The sequence below is a fragment of the Bombina bombina genome, chromosome 1, assembly GCF_027579735.1.
Source record: "Bombina bombina isolate aBomBom1 chromosome 1, aBomBom1.pri, whole genome shotgun sequence".
NCBI classification, from domain to species: Eukaryota; Metazoa; Chordata; class Amphibia; order Anura; family Bombinatoridae; genus Bombina; species Bombina bombina.
In genome coordinates this window covers 1,456,812,931-1,456,826,763 of record NC_069499.1, presented here as the reverse complement: position 1 = coordinate 1,456,826,763, position 13,833 = coordinate 1,456,812,931, and positions in this window count along the sequence as shown.

Below are 13,833 nucleotides of genomic sequence, written 5' to 3'. Positions count from 1 at the left end.
TGTTCAGCGAGGGCATTATATGTCCACAATAGATTTACAGGATGCATATCTGCATATTCCGATTCATCCAGATCACTATCAGTTTCTGAGATTCTCTTTCCTAGACAAGCATTACCAGTTTGTGGCTCTGCCGTTTGGCGTAGCAACAGCCCCAAGGATTTTTACAAAGGTTCTCGGTGCCCTGCTCTCTGTAATCAGAGAACAGGGTATTGTGGTATTTCCTTATTTGGACAATATCTTGGTACTTGCTCAGTCTTCACATTTATCAGAATCTCATACGAATCAACTTGTATTGTTTCTTCGAGAACATGGTTGGAGGATCAATTTACCAAAAAGTTCATTGATTCCTCAGACAAGGGTAACCTTTTTAGGTTTCCAGATAGATTCAGTGTCCATGACTCTGTCTCTGACAAACAAGAGACGTCTAAAATTGGTTTCAGCTTGTCGAAACCTTCAGTCTCAATCATTCCCTTCGGTAGCCTTATGCATGGAAATTCTAGGTCTTATGACTGCTGCATCGGACGCGATCCCCTTTGCTCGTTTTCACATGCGACCTCTTCAACTCTGTATGCTGAACCAGTGGTGCAGGGATTATACAAAGATATCTCAATTAATATCTTTAAAACCGATTGTACGACAATCTCTGACGTGGTGGACAGACCACCATCGTTTAGTTCAGGGGGCTTCTTTTGTTCTTCCGACCTGGACTGTGATTTCAACAGATGCAAGTCTGACAGGTTGGGGAGCCATTTGGGGGTCTCTGACAGCACAAGGGGTTTGGGAATCTCAGGAGGTGAGATTACCAATCAACATTTTGGAACTCTGTGCAATTTTCAGAGCTCTTCAGTCATGGCCTCTTCTAAGAGAGAGTCGTTAATTTGTTTTCAGACGGACAATGTCACAACCGTGGCATATGTCAATCATCAAGGAGGGACTCACAGTCCTCTGGCTATGAAAGAAGTATCTCGAATACTGGTATGGGCGGAATCCAGCTCCTGTCTAATTTCTGTGGTTCATATCCCAGGTATAGACAATTGGGAAGCGGATTATCTCAGTCGCCAAACGTTACATCCGGGCGAATGGTCTCTTCACCCAGAGGTATTTCTTCAGATTGTTCAAATGTGGGGACTTCCAGAAATAGATCTGATGGCTTCTCATCTAAACAAGAAGCTTCCCAGATATCTGTCCAGATCCAGGGATCCTCAAGCGGAGGCAGTGGATGCATTGTCACTTCCTTTGAAGTATCATCCTGCCTATATCCTTCCGCCTCTAGTTCTTCTTCCAAGAGTGATTTCCAAGATTCTAAAGGAGTGCTCGTTTGTTCTGCTGGTGGCTCCAGCATGGCCTCACAGGTTTTGGTATGCGGATTTTGTCCGGATGGCCACTTGCCAACCGTGGACTCTTCCGTTAAGACCAGACCTTCTATCGCAAGGTCCTTTATTCCATCAGGATCTCAAATCCTTAAATTTGAAGGTATGGAGATTGAACGCTTGATTCTCAGTCATAGATTGTTTCTCTAACTCTGTGATTAATACTATGTTACAGGCTCGTAAATCTGTATCTAGGAAGATATATTATCGAGTCTGGAAGATTTACATTTCTTGGTGTTTTTCTCATCATTTTTCTTGGCATTCTTTTAGAATTCCTAGAATTTTACAGTTTCTTCAGGATGGTTTGGATAAAGGTTTGTCTGCAAGTTCTTTGAAAGGACAAATCTCTGCTCTTTCTGTTCTTTTTCACAGAAAGATTGCTAGTCTTCCTGATATTCATTGTTTTGTACAAGCTTTGGTTCGTATAAAACCTGTCATTAAGTCAATCTCCCTCCGTGGAGTTTGAATTTGGTTCTGGGGGCTCTTCAAGCTCCTCCGTTTGAACCTATGCATTCGCTGGACATTAAAGGGACAGTTTACTCAAAAATTTTCTCCCCTTTAATTTGTTCCCAATGATCCACTTTACCTGCTGGAGTGTATTAAATTGTTTACAAGTAGCTCCTTTACCCTTATATTGGCATTTGAAATTGTTAATTTAGCATGTGGTATCCCCACCTATTCTGAAAGTTTGTGGCCGCGCGTACCAGCTATAGATAAGCTTTGTAAACACAGCCAGCAAAAGAAATTACACTCCCAGTGTGATAAAGCAGAGATAAGGTAATAAAATGTTGATTTTCCATTGTTCTCTCAAAGTACTGGTGATTGTTTTAAGGACAGATATAAGATAAAGAAGCAGGTATATGTGCACAATGTGATACAGTAATGAGATATGATTATACCTACAAGCTCAACCTATTTTATTAGGCTGTGGCTTCAAAACACAAAATCAGAGCTTTAATATACAGAAATAAACCTTAAAAAGCTAATTTTCATAAATTTTTTACTCTGCAGTTGGTAAAAAAAGCAATTGTAAACACATTAAGGGAAAAACTATTTTACAGTATACTGTCCCTTTAAATTACTTTCTTGGAAAGTTTTGTTTCTTTTGGCCATCTCTTCTGCTAGAAGAGTTTCTGAATTATCTGCTCTTTCTTGTGAGTCTCCTTTTCTGATTTTTCATCAGGATAAGGCGGTGTTGCGAACTTCTTTTAAATTTTTACCTAAGGTTGTGAATTCTAACAACATTAGTAGAGAAATTGTGGTTCCTTCATTGTGTCCTAATCCTAAGAATTCTAAGGAAAAGTCGTTGTATTCTTTGGATGTAGTTAGAGCTTTGAAATATTATGTTGAAGCTACTAAGGATTTCCGAAAGACTTCTAGTCTATTTGTTATCTTTTCCGGTTCTAGGAACGGTCAGAAGGCTTCTGCCATTTCTTTGGCATCTTGGTTAAAATCTTTGATTCATCATGCTTATGTCGAGTCGGGTAAAACTCCGCCTCAAAGGATTACAGCTCATTCTACTAGGTCAGTTTCTACTTCCTGGGCGTTTAGGAATGAAGCTTCGGTTGATCAGATTTGCAAAGCAGCCACTTGGTCTTCTTTGCAAACTTTTACTAAATTCTACCATTTTGATGTGTTTTCTTCTTCTGAAGCAGTTTTTGGTAGAAAAGTACTTCCGGCAGCTGTTTCAGTTTGATTCTTCTGCTTATAATTTCAGTTTTTTTTCATTTTAAGATTTAAACTTTGTTTTGGGTGTGGATTTTTTTCAGCGGAATTGGCTGTCTTTATTTTATCCCTCCCTCTCTAGTGACTCTTGCGTGGAAGATCCACATCTTGGGTAGTCATTATTCCATACGTCACTAGCTCATGGACTCTTGCTAATTACATGAAAGAAAACATAATTTATGTAAGAACTTACCTGATAAATTCATTTCTTTCATATTAGCAAGAGTCCATGAGGCCCACCCCTTTTTTGTGGTGGTTATGATTTTTTTGTATAAAGCACAATTATTCCAATTCCTTATTTTTTATGCTTCGCACTTTTTTCTTATCACCCCACTTCTTGGCTATACGTTAAACTGATTTGTGGGTGTGGTGAGGGGTGTATTTATAGGCATTTTGAGGTTTGGGAAACTTTGCCCCTCCTGGTAGGAATGTATATCCCATACGTCACTAGCTCATGGACTCTTGCTAATATGAAAGAAATGAATTTATCAGGTAAGTTCTTACATAAATTATGTTTTTTATCTCTGTGATTACCTTGTTTCTAAGCCTCTGCATACTGCACCCTTATTTCAGTTCTTTTGACAGACTTGCATCTTAGCCAATCAGTGCCATCTCATAAGTAACTCCACTGCGTTAGCACAATATTATCTAATATGGCACACATAAAGTAACACCCTCTAGCTGTGAAAAACTATCAAACGCATTGAAAATTATACTAATTATGTGGGTTTGGCAAAGTAGGCGGGACTTTAGGGCAGGGGGTGTGGTAAAAATTTAATGCCGGTAATTGATAGTTACAAAGTGTCCCCGGAAATTTTTTTCAAATGTTGGCAACTATGCAATAGTAAAATAATAAAATGTGCTAGCATATTAGTGCATTTTATTAACTCTCCTTTGTGTCCCTTTAATTCACATTCTGTATATACAGTCTTAAAGTTACCACTATGTGTGTGTGTGTGTGTGTGTGCCTGTGTACATTTGTATTTATATGTGTATATATGTATTTACAGACATATTTAAACATATATATATATATATCCAAAAAAATCACACTGAATTTAAACACAAAAAAGATTTATTCAGTGACTTGTTAACCCCAAAAACGTCACTGAATACATCTTTGCTGAGCTTAAATACAGAGTGCGATTTTATTTGGATGAATATTTGACAACTTCTGCACCCTGGTTCTTAGGATTCCTGCTGATGAGAGTGCACTTATTAGTATTCTATATAAAACATGACAAATAATTTTTATGCAATATTTATTTTTAATAAAGTGTTTGTGTATTCACATAGGGGAATATGTTCTAAGTAATTATAAATAGATATCCCTACATATACAGTATCTGTATATATTTATACCTATATATATTTTGCCAAAAAACTTTATATATACACACACACACACACATATACATACAAATATCAGGATGAGCACTAACAACTAAAGGATGAAAATTCAAATTTTGGTAATAATTTATAATGCTCGGGACAAAGGTGTACTCCAGTTATAGGCACCACAAAATAATAATACAGGTGTCCCCGCACTTTGTAGTTTGGATTTGGTTTTTTACATTTTATTATTTTTCATATTATCATTAATATTTATTTTGCCCTTAATCTATATAAGCAACATTACTTCTCTACTCTTACCTCTACTCTTTCTTCAAACACAAAATGTCTGTTCTCCACATTCAATACTCTTCTCCGCCCACACCCACCTCCCACCACAACTTTTCTCTCAGCCCAGCTACTTCAACAACAAAATCAACTCCATCAGAAATTAAATCAGCTCTCAACATACTACCGGTCTCCCACCCCCTCAAAAGCTCACAATCATCCAAAACCCACATAGCCATACATTTAGCTCTTTTGCCCCTGTTACAGAGGATGAAGTTTCTGCCCTTATACTATCCTCTCATCTCACTACCTGTCCCCTCGACCGCATCCCCTCACAACTACTCCCCTCCCTCTCTTCTACCCTTACCCCTATACTCACACACATCTTCAACCTCTACCTCAGCACTGGTATAGTTCCCACATCTCTTAAAAATGCATTAGTCACACCTATCCTCAAAAAAACCTCTCGATCCAGACTCCCCATCCAACTACCGCCCTATTTCCCTACTACCTCTTGCCTCAAAGCTTCTTGAAAAGCTAGTATTTGCACGTCTATCCCATTCTCTTACATTAAACTCCCTCCTTGACCCATTGCAATCTGTATTTCGCCCCCTTCACTCAACAGAGACAGCAATTGTTAAGGTTACCAACGACCTACTTACAGCAAAATCAAAAGGCCCTCTTTCTCTACTTATCCTCCTTGATCTGTCTGCAGCCTTTGATACTGTAGACCACCCTCTTTTGCTCCATACCCTCCAATCCTTCGGCATCTGTGACACAGCTCTCTCTTGGTTCTCTTCCTATCTGTCTAACCGTACCTTTAGTGTAGCCTTCTCTGGGGCATCCTCTGCCCCGTTACCTCTTTCTGTTGGGGTACAGCAAAGCTCTGTCCTCGGTCCCCTTCTCTTCTCAATCTACACGTCCTCAATAGGTTCCTTAATAAAGTCCCACGGGTTTCATCATCATTTGTATGCCGACGATACCCAAATATACCTCTCTGCACCAGAACTATCTCCTTCCTTGCTAACCCGTGTCACTAACTGTCTCTCTCATATATCATCTTGGATGTCCTCTCACTACCTCAAGCTAAATCTCTCCAAAACCGAGCTCCTTATTTTCCAACCTTCTTCCAAAATCTCCACCCCCCATGTCTCTATAACTGTTGATAACTCCATCATTACCCCAACCTCACATGCCCGATGACTTGGGGTCACACCTGACTCAGATCTTTCTTTCAGTCCTCACATTCAGTCCTTGGCTAAAGAATGCTGCTTCCACCTTATAAACATAACTAAAATTAGACATTTCCTTACACAAGACACAACAAAGATTTGAATCCACTGTCTCATCCTTTCCCGTCTCGACTACTGCAACTCTATCCTCTCTGGTCTCCCTAGCTGCCGCCTAGCTCCTTTACAATCTATAATGAATGCCTCTACCAGGCTCATCTTCCTTGCATGTCGCTCTACATCTGCCGCACCTCTCTGCCAATCCCTTCACTTGCTTCCTCTTGCCTCCAGGATTAAACACAAAATTCTCACTCTGACACACAAAGCCCTCAATTGCATTGCTCCCCCCTACATCTTAGACCTTGTCTCTAGATACTCTCCCTCTCGTCCCCTTCGCTCTGCTCATGATCTTCTTCTCTCCTCCTCTCTTGTTACCTCCTCACATTCCCGTCTACAAGATTTCTCCAGACTGGCTCCCATCTTATGGAACTCTCTGCCTCGCTCCACAAAAGCTTCAAGTGCTCCCTGAAGACTTTACTATTCAGGGACACTTACAACCTACACTAACCTTCCTATCTCCACTGCTATCCCCTAAAACCCCATATCATGTAAGCCTATGAGCCCAGCTGTTTGTAGTTCACCTTCATAAGAGCCGACTACAACAGTGCAACTCTCGGCAGGACCCTCTCTCCCCATTTGATCCCTGTAATCGTTTTTTATATACCACCTATGTTCATAGTGCTGCAAAACCTGTTGCCGCTCTACAAATACCTGATAATAATAAAAATAATAATAATTTATAAATCATGTTTGCATGTTAGTATATGATCTACTCCAGTTCCAGTGATTGGCTCTTGCTTTAGTCCATATTGACTGATACTATGATTTATGGACACTTTGTAAACATAAATCCGGCTGTATTGCTTTAAGAAGTCAACTACTGATCTCAATGTGAAGACTCACCACTAGATGGCACCTCGACACTTGTAGGACTTGCCTTAAATAGAAGCGGTAATTCCTGTTTCGAAACGCGCGTTGCCTGTGAGTCGTGACGTCAGACGCCGAACTGAGCCGATGCAAGCGGGTCCTTTTTAAATTGCTTCAGCACTTTTGGATTGACTTGGAGACAAAGTTTTGTACTACTGTTTACGGATACCTTGTGTTGTCTGGATGGCATAACGGATTGGTGAGAAGGATCTTTCATATATTTAATCCCCTGAAGATTGGGTGAGATCGCTCATAAGAGCGCAGTTCGTTCCCTCATTCCCAGGGCTGTTGCACTTTAACTGGCGGACTGCTGTCATTAAGTGCCGGTATTTGCTTATACACACCATCCATTATTATTATGCTGGGGACTGACGTCCTCTAGCATTTCGTATCTGGGGACGCCCAGTAATATATGTTTTTTGTTAGTTTGTATTTGCATCCTTTGAGAATTATGCATTATGTATGTATTGTTTCTGTTTATTAAATTAGCATATTGTATATGTACAGTATTTCTCTTTGTTATTCACATTAGCTACTGTTCAGTTCAGCACAGATAGGACTGGCTCTTTTTGACTCCCATTTTTCATGTTAGTGTGGGGACACCTATATTTTTGTGTGTGTATATATATATATATTTATGAATAAATAGAACATATTCTACTATGTGAAAAACATTGAAAAGTGAAATATTAATATTGCATTGAGAAAGTGCGATCAGGTTTGTTTTTTCCCCCCACTTTTCACGCTCCTTTAAAGTCAGTGGGGGAAGTCAGTGCAAAAAGCAGAAGTCGAGCGGAGTTAAAGTGAATGTAAATTTTGATGCTTTGATTAAAAACAGGGGCACTTTAATTCATCAATATTTCATTTCACTCCTGTTGTGAAAATAAACTTACTTTTTAATCTTCACAGCAGCTCCAGCTTCCTCCACCTGTTTCAAAGCCTCTTCCTGGGTCTAAAATGAGGTATCTGGCTTCCTCCAATCACAGCAGTGAATCAGACACTGAATCCCACGGGGGGGAATCTGTGATTGGAGGATGACCTATCAATCATTTCTGACATCAGAAATGGCTTGTGAGACCAGAGGAAGCAGCAGCTGCTGTGAAGTTTAAAAGGTAAGTTTTTTGTCACAACAGGAGTGAAATGTAAATTTTGATGAATTAAAGTGCCCCTGTTTTTAATCAAAGTTTTAAAAAACGGGCACTTAAACATCAAAATTTACATTCACTTTAACAAAGGAGCAGGAGCGCAAACTACTGCTCTACTCATAATCTAGCCCTAAGTATCCTACAATTGCTTTTATATGCTGATATATTTTTTGTTGTTAGTAAAGTACCACAGAGTCTTCATTTCATCTGATTTTGGTTACTCTGCATATTATAACACTTTATGGCATTTATATATAACCCACGTTTCCCCCTTCTAAGATTTATTGTATATAATTACTCATTTGCTTAACCTCTACAAGAAATGTCACTTTAACGCAAATATTAGTATCAAATAGCAATTTTATCCTTTAGATGAGTTTACCTTAAAGGTACATGAATCCCAAAATATTTCCTTCATGATTAAAATAGAGCATACGACCCTTAACAAGTTTCCAGTTTACTTTTATTATCAAATTGTCTTCATTCTCTTGGTATCCTTTGGTGAAGGAGCAACAATGCACTACTGGGAACTAGCTGAACCACTGGGTGAGCCAATGACAAGACATATATATGCATACGAACATAGAAGTGCTCTACAGGAACAAACAGCTCATCAGCTAGTTCTATGGCGATTTACCACCCAAGAGCAGCCCCTTTTAGACCAGTGTGCTTTTCACAGAGGCAAACTATCCTGAAGCATATCAGTCTAATCCCGCAAATTAAGATCAATCCAGCCGCAAAATACCAGACAATTCTCCTCTGAACAAGGAAAATGACAACCTCAGACGATTGTTTCAACCTCTTATACGCCTCGTCAGTGAGGTGCAGCCACATTCCTCTAAGCACACTGGGCAAGGAGTCCAGGTCTGGTTTCCTGCATCACCCATAGGGAAACCTCCCCAGGGTCATATTAATTTGCATATGAACACAGAAGGGCTCTACCAGGAAAGAACAACAGCTCATCAGCTAGTTCTATGGTGATTTACCACCCAGGAGCAGCCTCTTTTAGACCAGTGTGCTTTTCACAGAGGAAAATTTTCCTGAAGCTTATCAGTCTGATCCCGCCAAGTAAGGTCAGTCCACAGGGCTGGCTCAAGACATTGTGCTGCCTAGTTTTGAGATCAAAATGAAGCCACGACCCCCCACGCCACCCCCCCCCCCGACCCCTCCCATGCCACCCCAGACCCCCCCACCAAAATAATACTCCCAGAACTGAATAAGGGGTATGTAGGCCCGAAACATAGTTGTTGTTTTATTCTTTGATTCTTCAATAAAGGATGTTTTCCTAAAGAAACAGTGCTGTGAGTATTCTATTGCTCTCTCGCTATATATATATATACAGGGAGTGCAGAATTATTAGGCAAATGAGTATTTTGACCACATCATCCTCTTTATGCATGTTGTCTTACTCCAAGCTGTATAGGCTCGAAAGCCAACTACCAATTAAGCATATTAGGTGATGTGCATCTCTGTAATGAGAAGGGGTGTGGTCTAATAACATCAACACCCTATATCAGGTGTGCCTAATTATTAGGCAACTTCCTTTCCTTTGGCAAAATGGGTCAAAAGAAGGACTTGACAGGCTCAGAAAAGTCAAAAATAGTGAGATATCTTGCAGAGGGATGCAGCACTCTTAAAATTGCAAAGCTTCTGAAGCGTGATCATCGAACAATCAAGCGTTTCATTCAAAATAGTCAACAGGGTCGCAAGAAGCATGTGGAAAAACCAAGGCACAAAATAACTGCCCATGAACTGAGAAAAGTCAAGCGTGCAGCTGCCAAGATGCCACTTGCCACCAGTTTGGCCATATTTCAGAGCTGCAATATCACTGGAGTGCCCAAAAGCACAAGGTGTGCAATACTCAGAGACATGGCCAAGGTAAGAAAGGCTGAAAGACGACCACCACTGAACAAGACACACAAGCTGAAACGTCAAGACTGGGCCAAGAAATATCTCAAGACTGATTTTTCTAAGGTTTTATGGACTGATGGAATGAGAGTGAGTCTTGATGGGCCAGATGGATGGGCCCGTGGCTGGATTGGTAAAGGGCAGAGAGCTCCAGTCCGACTCAGATGCCAGCAAGGTGGAGGTGGAGTACTGGTTTGGGCTAGTATCATCAAAGATGAGCTTGTGGGGCCTTTTCGGGTTGAGGATGGAGTCAAGCTCAACTCCCATTCCTACTGCCAGTTTCTGGAAGACACCTTCTTCAAGCAGTGGTACAGGAAGAAGTCTGCATCCTTCAAGAAAAACATGATTTTCATGCAGGACAATGCTCCATCACACGCGTCCAAGTACTCCACAGCGTGGCTGGCAAAGAAAGGGTATAAAAGAAGAAAATCTAATGACATGGCCTCCTTGTTCACCTGATCTGAACCCCATTGAGAACCTGTGGTCCATCATCAAATGTGAGATTTACAAGGAGGGAAAACAGTACACCTCTCTGAACAGTGTCTGGGAGGCTGTGGTTGCTGCTGCACGCAATGTTGATGGTGAACAGATCAAAACACTGACAGAATCCATGGATGGCAGGCTTTTGAGTGTCCTTGCAAAGAAAGGTGGCTATATTGGTCACTGATTTGTTTTTGTTTTGTTTTTGAATGTCAGAAATGTATATTTGTGAATGTTGAGATGTTATATTGGTTTTACTGGTAAAAATAAATATTTGAAATGGGTATATATTTGTTTTTTGTTAAGTTGCCTAATAATTATGCACAGTAATAGTCACCTGCACACACAGATATCCCCCTAAAATAGCTAAAACTAAAAACAAACTAAAAACTACTTCCAAAAATATTCAGCTTTGATGTTAATGAGTTTTTTGGGTTCATTGAGAACATGGTTGTTGTTCAATAATAAAATTAATCCTCAAAAATACAACTTGCCTAATAATTCTGCACTCCCTGTATATATATATATATATATATATATATATTATATATATATATATATATATATATATATATATATATATATATATATAAAATATATAGTGTATATATATATATATAAAAATATATAATACTGTATATATATAGATATATAATATATAGTATAATATATCATATATCATATATCATATATCATATAGATATATATATATATATATATATATATATATATATATATATATATATATATATATATATATATATATACTCAAAAAACAAAGTATTGCAGTATGCAGTGATACCTATATCCATGCTGGCAGTTCCAAAAATGTATATATACTACTTAATAGACAGAGCTTATAAAAAATAAAATGAACCAAAGCTGAACTAGGGCCGTACAGGATATTAAACCACACTATGAATGCAACAGTGATACCCTTATCAAGTGTGCTTAAACATATACAAAGTATCCATACAAGTGTATAAAGACTTGCAAAGCTGTCAATTTGACACATCTGATGAAGCCCTAAGTCCTGCCCAGAAAGGGGGAGGGGCGAAACGCGTAATGATTGGATTACCTGATACAGCGTGGTAAACGCTAACATGGTGGAGCAGTTTTGAGGTTGCGGTAACAATCGGTCAATACACCACTACCGTGGCAAGTGAAGTGCTGCACAGGCTGGTTTGCATCACAGAGGAAGATACTGCGGAAGGGATCCATATGTGGAAGGTACCCGTAGTGATATCATTCAAGTGAAGGTAAGCCATGCAGTGGAAAGCCTTGCACACAGTGGATCCCCAAAATTACGTCTAGCAAAGAGGAATTAGGCATTGAGTTAAAGTCTGTAATTGACTCTCTAAGGTATAACAAAGTCCGATACCGGACAAAGACCTGCACCTAAGAGGAAAAAGGAATGTACTTTTGTTTACTTTTAACCGGAGCGTGTTATTAACACTAAGTGCCCGGATCTACAGGTGGACTTGTCAATAGCCGGCTCACAAATACATGCTAGCATGCTAATTTATTTTTGGGTGAAATTTGTTTATTTTCTTGTGTGTACTGAACCATCATTTGCTCTTGGTTATGGCTTTGTATTTTTAATAAATCTGTATATTTTTAAGCACACTCGATAAGGGTATCACTGTTGCATTTATAGTGTGGTTTAATATCCGGTGCGGCCCTAGTTCAGCTTTGGTTCATTTTATTTTTTATGAGCTCTGTCTATTAAGTAGTATATATATATATATATATATATATATATATATATATATATATATATATATATATATATATATATATATATATACATACACACACTGGCTAATAACGACAACTGTATTGGCGAAGAAGGACAGGTCTCTATAGCTTATGGGCTACATCATGCCACGCCTACCACCCTACTTCATGCTACTTCTAGCAGTCCACTGAACTGCTACTCCTAACTCCCCACTGAACTACCAGTCTATGAAGCATGAAAAGAACACATTTAAGTAGAGGATTATTCCCAGTTAACATTAATTTTAATAAAAAAAAATACAAAAGATACATCAATCAATCAAATGTACCTTGTATCTCCTATCCATATCTACTGAGGTAGGCTCAATAGCATGCACCTGTACTGAGCTCTATATGGAAGCAGTGTGCAACATTGATTGACATATTCCTCAAGACCTATGCATACTGCAAAGCCTACTTCAGTATGCTTTTATGGGAAGGTTCAATAAAGCATTCCTAGAGAAAGAAATTTCATAAAAGTAAATTACTACAGGCTGCCCATTCTAACCTGTTTATTACGCCACATTAGGACATTGCTAATCAGCAGTAGCGCTCAGATGAAAACATAGCTGCTCATGGCAGAGAGTCATGCGAACAGCTCCCAGCCAATGGCCAAGAGATTCTTGGGAGACTTGGGCAGACGCTCCCCACCTATGGGTCCACCACAGCGCGTGTGTATTACGCACTGCTCAACTAGACTTAGAGCCGGGGTTATATGACAATGACATACGTCATATCACCGCTCCCCTCTCTCGGCGCCTCTGGTCTGGAGTCTGTTTGGCTCGCCCTTGTCCCCTGGGAATCATCTTACATCTTTATGTGAGCGATGTGTATATATTCACAATGACAGACAGCAGTTTAACAATAATGCCGCCCGCTGAGCCTGACACAGTGCACAGTCAGTGTTTCACACTTATCCTGGTGAGACTGACAGAGGGGGAAGGCAGGCAGGAGCGGCAGTCGGCAAACTATAATAATAAGTCACTGACTGAACTGCCGTCCCCTGTTAAGTGCCGCCTGGGTCCGTGGGACCCTGTTGGTCCCATTGATAAGCCGGCCCTGTCAGTTCAGCCCCGAAATACCAGGCAATTCTCTTCTGAACAAGGAACATGACAACCCCAGACGATCGTTTTGGCCTCCTATGGGCCTCGTCAGTGAGGTGCAGCCACATTCCTCTAAGCACACTGGGCAAGGAGTCCACATCTGTTTTCCGTAATTACTGACCATAATAAGCGGTATCAGACTGATATACTACAGGAAAGTTATATTCCGTGAAAAGCATTACTGGGCTAAAAGAAGCTGCACCCCGATGGTAAATAGACATAGAACAGGCTAACAATGGTATTGAGCCGGTTGTTCATTCCTGTGAGTGTGCTTCTCTCTGTTTGTATTTAGTCTTCCTATAGGAAAAAGGGGAAACCAGACGTGGACTCCTTGCTCAGTGTGCTTTTAGGAACATGGCTACACCTAACTGACGAGGCCCAATGAAGGCCGAAATGATCGTCTGGGGTTGCTTTGCTCCTTGTTCAGATAGGAATTGCCTGGTATTTTGGCGCTGGACTGACCGTAATAGACGGGATCAGACTGATATAC